We start from the raw sequence: 9,243 nt of genomic DNA, 5'->3' as shown, positions 1-9,243 counted from the left end.
AAACAAACAACAAACCAGGGGTCTATTCCACGAAACCTGGATTAGGGATAAACCGGGTTTAATCGGCTATCCTGGCTTAAATTATCCAGGAATCGGTTTCACGAAAGCTGAGTTAGCTCGGCAGATTAACTTAGCCAGTAAACCTGGATATGTTTATCCATGATCCTGTTTCACAAAAGAAAATTGAAGCAATCCTGCCTTAGTTACCATGGCAATTTAGCTGTGAAGTTAGCCTGGTCCGGACCAGGCTAACAGCCAAGCTTTATTAATCCAGTGCCTTGTTCTTCAAGTTTTGTGAAATAGCTGTTAGTCCAATGACTCCAATCATAAACCAATGAGTTTTTCCACACTTATTCAATTCTTATGCAAAATCGAAGATCTACAAGCCAGAAATGTTTTTGTCTTATGGCGGCCGGGGATCCCCGGCCCCCCATGGACCCCCGCCCCCTGTGTACCTCCGGACCCGCGTGGACCCCCGCCCCCGTGGACCCCCGGACCCCCGTATACCCCGGACCTCTGTTGGGGGTCAACGGGGGTCCGGGAGTACACGGGGGGCCGGGTACTCCCGGACCCCCGTTGACCCCCGGCCCCCCGTTGACCCCCGTGGACCGGGGACCCCCGGCCGCCAAAAGGCAAGCTTTTCACTTGTAGATTTTCGATTTTAGAAATTAGAAAATTATTCTAAGTGTGTAATTATAATTCCAACATTCACTTAAACTCCTTATGTTTAAGCCTAACTGAATTATATATTTATGGATTGTATAAAAATTAATTGCATATTTTTGGACAACTTGTGCATTTAATTTGTCTGCAATACTTTGCCACGCTTTCTCCCTGGATCTATATTTATTGCGGTTGTGTTTCCTCTCTTGCTTATTATACATTTTACTTCCTTGTATGATTTCATGAGCTGCTGCAGTGCTGCTGTTCAGCCACAGAGAAGAACGCCACTCTGGTTTTGGGCTCCATGATTGGTCAAGTTCTTCAAGGATTCGACTTTGATGGTCTTTTATAGGAATATGTGAACTCACATTCAGCCTGGTTTAACGATCCTGGCTCGACAAACCTCTCCTTCTCAGCCCGGCTTGCCGTTCGTGGAACTGAATAAACCAGGCTGAACAGCGCAGGCTTGTCAAACCTAGATTTGCCTTTCAAACCAGGATAATTTAATTCCGCTTTCGTGGTATAGACCCCTGGTCTCTATTTTCAATTCAGCATTTTAGAAACATTTTAATTGTCACCATAATTGAAAAGCAAGTATGTTCATAATATCATGAAGTTAAGTGCATTCAGTGGCCAGAATGAAAGACATCTCTCTGGGTCAGCAGGAATGGAATAAATATGCAATAATTTAATTTAATTTTCAGGTTTTTGATTGTTTATTTTTCTTTTTTTTATAGCAGTCGTATCCAAACATTTACCATGAAGGGCCAAGAGTATTGCAGGTCCTCTTTCCAGCCAAATGCTACATGATATGATTTCTCCCGAATAGTTCAACTCCTCTGTAATGACAAACTCCTGTAGTGTTGGGTTGAGATGAGGACACCACTGTTTAATTGCATTGGTTTACGATGATAGTTTGTACTCTTCCTGTCTGTTTCAGGCTGGTGTCACAGGCAGCTGGCTTATTACTTCTCCCTGCTCTGCTTTCTATTGACTCTGGTCACACTCCTACAGACCCTCTATAGTGAGTACTGTACTTCATGTCTCCTACAGACCCTCTATAGTGAGTACTGTACTTCATGTCTCCTACAGACCCTCTATAGTGAGTACTGTACTTCATGTCTCCTACACACTCTCTATATAGTGAGTACTGTATACTACTAGATTTCCACCAACCATACTGTAGGTCTATGTCATATTGCTGCAGGGCTGTGATTAAATGTTCATATAGGCCTTACTGTCTATTTTCTACTTCTCAGTGCACTGTGGACTGCCCTGTTCAGTGCACAAAACATTACATTTCAACCATACTGTGGAGGTGTTGTACCTTGTCCTTCCTGTGTGGAGTTTACACTCTGACTCAGTAGGAGGAGATAATGGGCCATTCAGGTACAATGCCAACCCCCTGTGATGACGAGGACAATTGCTCAGTGCATTAAAATAATGCCACACAAACACACAATGTGTTTGAATTTGCCACCATGCTGCAGATGTTTTTTGTTAGACCGCTGAGTCTGAATCACGCCTTATTTATTTATCTTTGATCACATCTATTCCAGTTGCAAAGCATTGTGTGAAGGATCACTTGCATAGAACTGCCTGGATATAGAACCCATCAAAGGTTTACTCAACACGCACATTCACTCTCAGCCTAGGATTTCCAAAACCACTTGTTTTGGGATAGAGGCAGAGCAACAGTTTATCCACAATACAGTGTGAACATTGACCTACAGTATTCCATCCATCATATTGATAGTTGAGGTTTCTGCAGTGGATTATTTTACCTTTAGGCTGTTAGCTGACAACATGTCCAAACATACTGTAGAGTCATATTCATTTCCTGAATTGCAAGCAGGGGTAATCAAGGAGAACAAGGTTCAGAACCATAGCAGCACACAGCAAAATCTTGAGTGTTAACTTCACCACCAAGGATCATCCAGGATGGTCAATGTTTACACAATTACACTCTCTGTGAAATTCACAACCAGGAGGTTGTAGAGTAAGAGTGTGTGTGTGTGTGTGTGTGTGTGTGTGTGTGTGTGTGTGTGTGTGTGTGTGTGTGTGTGTGTGTGTGTGTGTGTGTGTGTGTGTGTGTGTGTGTGTGTGTGTGTGTGTGTGTGGTTGTTTGTGTGTGTGTGTGTGTGTGTGTGTGTGAGTGTGTGTGCGCTCACGAGTGCGTGCACACGTGTGTGTGTATGCGTGCCTGTGTATAAATGTATGCACTGCAGTAGTGAAGTGTCACCTGGTTATTCCAGTCTCAGTCTAGCTTGCAGCAGTCCAGACTGACACTTCTGTTTAACAGGCCCTCCAGCCCAAGTACCCTGTCCTCAACCTCTACTGTCCTGTCACCAACACTACCACAAGGGTGGGTGTTGTGTTTCCGTCCGTCCGTATGTCTGTCTGTCTATTTGTTTGACAGACCAGCCATTGTGTGTGAGGTAGTTTGTCGGTTATTGTGGTTCTGTCCTTATAATGACCACATGTCTTTCCAAGGAGATAAGAGTTAAACTGTATGGATCTCCGTGGATAAATTATCAATTATATCAATAAATGTAACATGGATAATAAACATGACATGACACTAGACATCTGTGTCTGACTATATCTTAGATGTTCATGAATATTCTATCAATAAATATATACAGCAGTATGAATGTAAATCTATTACCATTCTATTATATGTATCAATATACAGCTACAGTATCACCAATGGATTTATCAGTGGTTCTTAAAGTGGGGCCTGGGGGAAAAAAAACGATTGTTAATCAAAATCATTTTAACCACTTTAACTCATAGGCTGTTTTTTTTAAAGAACTTGAGGGAAAACATTTTATATTTTTGAAACATTTTACCAACACAAATCTTGTATGAGGGTGGTCCGTGGCAAAATACATTTTAGAACCACTGGGATATATGAATGAATCAGGTGTGGGTCCGTGGCAAAATACATATTAATGTGGGGGTCCTTGACATGAAAACATTTTAGAACCACTGGGATATATGAATGAATATGTAGACTATCTACTATCAGTAGTGAGTATGACAATGAATATACAGTATGTACAGTATCAGCCAGCCTTCACTAGTACAGTATATGGATAATACAGTCTTGAATGGTGAACAGTGAAGAAGATCAGGTTTGCTGCCACTACTAAAACTCCTATAATGATTTATGAAACGTAGGCAAGGAGAGTTGATTAAAACGAAGATGCAGGCAGCGCCATCTTGTGGTCGCACAGTGTTTCTCACATTTGTTATTCATGGCCTAGCTTACAGTGTAGGCTATATGCATTACAATCAGTATTCATTTAACTCTGAAGAGTATATCGCTTTGGTTTGTACACACTTACTGTAAGAGTTGAATTTATATTTGTCTTTACAAAACATGTTGGCATGATTATGCCTAATCTAATATAAACCATGAACACCTATTCTATTTTCAGACATGTGCCCAGAGCAGGGCTTCTGTCCTGGAGATGATCAATCTGGGAACCCATTCGGTAAAGTTCAGGGGCAAATATTGCACTTGTTACTCCACTACAATTATTTGAAAACTTTAAATACTAGTTACTTTGTAGATTTGGATTATTATTACAAAATCTATTATTTTCAAAAGATTTGTATACATTTTATACATTTGAAAACTGCATAATGAGTACTTTTTTCTATCGTAAGCACATTTTGATACCAATACTTTTGTACTTTTACTCAAGTGCATTTTTAATACAGGACAACTTTTAACTGAGTGTTTCTACATTGCAGTATTGATACTAGAAAAGTAAAGAAATGTAGTACTTTTTCCACCACTGGTAAAGTAAAAAAAAAGTTTTTTAAAAAAGAAAGAAAATGCTTTGTAAACAAAGATTGCACAGGACAGGTATGACAAATAACTTACCAATACGGCCAAAGAAGGCCATATTTAATCATGGAAATGGAAACCATTCTGACGATTATACAAAAAAAAATTTTGTGAAAAAAATGATTTGCAGACATTTTCAAAAATAGCAGATCTACAAGCTCATAGCGCAGCACTCAGTGCCACGCTATGAGCTTGTAGCTATATCTGCTATTTTTGAATAGCCAAAGTATAAAATATGGATAAAGGGGTTAAAATGATTGTGACACTGTTTTAACTCATTTTGCTGGGGACCCCCTGGTACCCCCTCAAGGACCCCTGGGGGTCCCCGGAGGGACCCCATTTTGAGAACCAATGCTCTAGTTCAGCCATTCCCAACTAGTGGGCCCTGAGTTTATTGCAAGTGGGCCCCAAAATAATTGGCAGAACTATAATATAATAGTCAGGGGATATTTAAAAAATCTTGGAATAAATTCCTTACCAAAAAAAATCTTCACCAATGTGTTTGTAAAGGTGTCTAGTAACACATCTCGCAAAGACTGAAATGCAGTCCCCCTAGGAGAATTTTTGACAGCTCCTTAAAGTTGGGGTACCCACAATAACCTTGGTTAAAAAAAAAACTAAAAGAAAATCTATATTTAATTCTGTTTAAAGTAGCATGTAGTACCATTTGTTTTGCACCAAAACCACTCCTTGGGCTAAAAACGGCCCAATCTCAATGGGCTTTTTACACAAAAAGTATACCTGGAAAAGGATGGCTATGGCCGTTTTTAGCCCAAGGAGTGGTTTTGGTGCAAAACAAATGGTTGCAATGGATTCAGAATCATAAAAACACCCTAGTTTGACCCCTCACATGCTACTTAAAACAGAATTAAATTTAGATTTTTTTTAATTGATTTTTTTTAAACCAAGGTTATGGTGGGTACCCCAACTTTAAGGAGCTGTCAAAAATTCTCCTAGGGGGACTGCATTTCAGTCTTTGTGAGATGTGTTACTAGACACCTTTACAAACACATTGGCGAAGATCTTTTTTGGTAAGGAATTTATTCCAAGATTGGAAAATATTCTGCTAATATCCCCTGACTATAACAATACATCCAAAAATGAAACAGAAAACAAACAGAATGTCATGGATTTTCTTTTTTTTTCTTTAAAACTTTGAAAGATGTGTTTTCATTGTTACTCCGATTAATAGGAATTTAAAGTATACTAAGTTAGTTCCATTCCAAACATGTTCTGAAAATACACGTGGCCCACCCATCTGAGCACTTAACACTTTAGTGGTCAGATGGGTGGGATATCGCTATCAGGATTTTGAAGTGGTCCTGACCTCTAAAAGGTTGGGACTGTTTGACACAGCTCTTAATAGGACTACCGCTACAGAAAATAAATGAATCCATTACATTTAAACTGTAGTTTGAGGCAGTTTGTTTACATTGGTCATGTTTGTAAACATTGGAGTAAACCAAATCTATATTTTGATTTACAGTGAGTTAAGAACGTTAAAAGTGTTACATCCACAAATCAAAATCTGTAGGACTGTACAGTATGTGAATATGACACTAATGTATATATTCAAAACAATCCCTGGTTGGGCCTTTAACCATTTATGCCCTATATTATATGTCATAGCATGATGGTGATGCAAAGCAAAAATAGCAGATCTACAAGATCTACTTATGATCTACAGGCTCACATAACAAGATGTGACATTTGTGTAGATCATGGGTAGATCCCACCTATGATGACGAGGCCAAAATGGGGACGCCAGGTTTAAAGTGGTTACATTATATAGAGTATGTAGTAAAATAACAAAGGTTATAATAAGTAGATCTACATATATATTCCTTACCTGCTGATATCAAAGTGTTATTCCAGTACAGCTCAGGTCAGGTGCTTCATTCTCACTGGTTAGAACATCTATAGGAGGCTCTATACTGTAGCTGCACTTACTTAGAAGTGAATTTGAGGTAGTTGAGATGCTGTTTCTATTGGCTTGCTTATGGTGTTGCTCTCTCTCTCTCTCTCTCTCTCTCTCTCTCTCTCTCTCTCTCTCTCTCTCTCTCTCTCTGTTTCCCCTGCTCTTACTTTATTTCAGTTCTCTCTGTCTCTCTCAGAGAGTCTGTCTTTCTGTCTCTCTCTCAGCCTCATTTGCATCATTTTCTTTTTATTACATCTTTCACACTGTCACACTCACTTTGTCTCTCCATCTTTGTTTACACACGCACGCACGCACTAGACGTCCAGCTGCTCGATCAGATAAAACACTCAACATATGACAACTGTCCCAAAACCATTTCCTTCATTATCCCAGGAGAAGAATTATGATTGAGGTTCATCTCAGACATCATTCTTCCACATGATATATAAAAGAAGAAAAGAAAATTCTACCCTAACAGCCTTCAACCACTTAAAGGGGGTTTACAACATTTTATTTTAATCCTGCACTAAATTCTATCCAGAAAGCCTTTTGTGTGTACAGTGATACTAAAGGTATTACAAAGCAACATGAGGCAAACTGTCGTACATGTAGATGTATTGGAGCTGGAAAAATTACGTAAAATACATATTCAAAACATAAAAGGCTGAATTTAGAGCGCTAAATGCAACTACAAGACTTTGTCCTGTATCGCTCCTGTGGGGGTTATTGTCCAGGTTTAAGATGACCCTGGTTCTTCTCAATCTTCATGTCTGGAAAACTCCAGAGGAGAGGACAGAAGAAAGGATCATAATTAATACTGTAGGTCAGCCCTGGTAAGCAGATAGTGGTGTAGAGCATATATATAGAAACCTATGGTGTGTACAGTGTCTGAAATGAATCTTATAGGACAGCGATTCCCAACCTGTGGGCCGGGGCCCACTGGTGGGCCATCAGGTTATTGCAAATGGGCCACTGAATAATTGCCAAAACACTAAGATTGTTTTGATAATATAACATTAACATTAAAACATTTATCATTGTTAAAAACTTGATACTGATAAATAGGAACTTAAAGTATGCTACTTTATTTCCATTGATACAAGCTGGAACACAATCAATTGATTGATCATTAAAATCTGAAAATACACACAGGTTAAGTGGTCAGGGGTCAGGAACACTCAAGATTTTCAAGTGGGCTCTAATAGAGGAAAAGGTTGGGAGCCACGTATACATACAGTAGGTACCTTGCTTACTGTAAATTGCTCTGGATTAAGAGTGTCTGCTAAATGCTTAAATTGTAAATTGTAGGTACAGTATGCATTACTAAGCAGAAGCCTCAAGCACAATTTAGCCAACGACATAATGATATAGAGCATATAATGTACTGTACAGTCTATCACCACTGAATATATGAATGCATATAATCTATTGCTAAATGATATACTGTAGCAATGATATACAGTATTTACAACAGTAAATCAACAGTGAATACGAACATTTATATTGTGTACAATATCAAAAGGCCTTCAAGTGAAGACCTAAGTGATATACTGTATGTACAGTCAAAATGATATCAATGAATATACAGTATGAATGGATCTATTAAGTAACACTAGTTATGAAAAGTGTTTCATATGAAACAAAGTTTAATAATCATTATCATCATCATAACATGAATTAGCAGAAACTGCAGAAGATATTTACAAGCAAGATTTACAAACATTATAAATAAATATGCTTCCTTAAAGGTAGGGTAAGTGATATTTTTTGGTTAAAACAAAAAGTATTTTGTTAAAAGGTTAAAATACTATATTCTGATAGTAATCATTGCTATAGAGTGTTTGTTCAGTAACAAGAGTCTCCCCGTCTCTCCAGCTCTTTAATAAACAGAAAATACATTTTTCGGTAGGTGTCAAAATCTCAGCCAATCAGGAGAAAGTACCCATTTTTAAGCTTAATTTGTATAGTTTTCAGTTCCAATTTTGCATGCTCATTTCTTAGTGTCATCACTTCCAATTTCACTTGTTTAATCTGTATCCTGATTGAGTTCTCTGTCCTGGTTGGATAAAATTGGAAATGAAACTAAAAAAAAAAAAAAAAAAACTACAAAATACATTTTCTGTTTTATAAAGAGCTGGAGAGACATGGAGACTCTTTATATGGACAGGACACTCTATAGTAACGAGCACTATCAGAACATAGACCCATTTTGCAATTATTTGAAACTTTGCAAATCACTTACACTACCTTTAATTTGACATTTAGCAAAGAAAGATAAAGCAGGTGATATGTGCTAATGAGAACTACTCTACAGTATATGAGATTAACTGTACAGGGATTAGCACCACTATATTAAAACGCTTACCTGTGTGCTGCATACAGTATAACCATATGTCACATATATTTAAGATTAAAAACATTGTTACACATACTCAAATTACCAAGTAGATATCTTGTACTGTATATACGCACACCATCATAGTTAATTTTGGAACATATTGGTATTGTAAGCTAACAATGGCTCTCAATGTTTGATACCATGACCTTTACGTACAGTAAGTTCGGTGACGTTTTGGGGCGAGCGTTCTTGCAACAGCAGCAGCAGAAGCACGGGAGGCGCGCGATGCGCTAAACTTTGAATTGGGCTTATACAGTAAATCATTGCTGCCATAAAAGATGCCACCCAAGAAGACACTCACAACGGAGGATGGCGAGTCGATTAAGGAATCAATTGAATTCTTGTCGGCCGAGATTGCTGAAATGAAACAGCAGCAGAAAACCATCCTGGACCTGGTGGCTGAGG

The 9,243-nt window shown here is 38.5% G+C and overlaps 1 protein-coding gene across 1 annotated transcript in view; it reads right to left on the bottom strand.

Moving 5' to 3' along the window:
* LOC308095365 (C3a anaphylatoxin chemotactic receptor-like) overlaps positions 1-6,461 on the bottom strand; it is a 38,622-nt gene extending 32,161 nt beyond the window's left edge. The window contains exon 1 of the mRNA XM_080442417.1: positions 6,372-6,461. The gene's annotated coding sequence lies outside the window, so the exon portion shown is untranslated. The remainder of the gene's footprint in view (positions 1-6,371) is intronic.
* Between the last annotated feature and the right edge of the window lie 2,782 nt (positions 6,462-9,243).

The sequence above is a fragment of the Gymnoscopelus braueri genome (genome assembly GCF_963280865.1).
Source record: "Gymnoscopelus braueri genome assembly, chromosome: 11".
Lineage (NCBI taxonomy): Eukaryota > Metazoa > Chordata > Actinopteri > Myctophiformes > Myctophidae > Gymnoscopelus > Gymnoscopelus braueri.
Note: the sequence above shows the minus strand (reverse complement) of the source record. Positions and strands in the feature narration are given on the sequence as shown.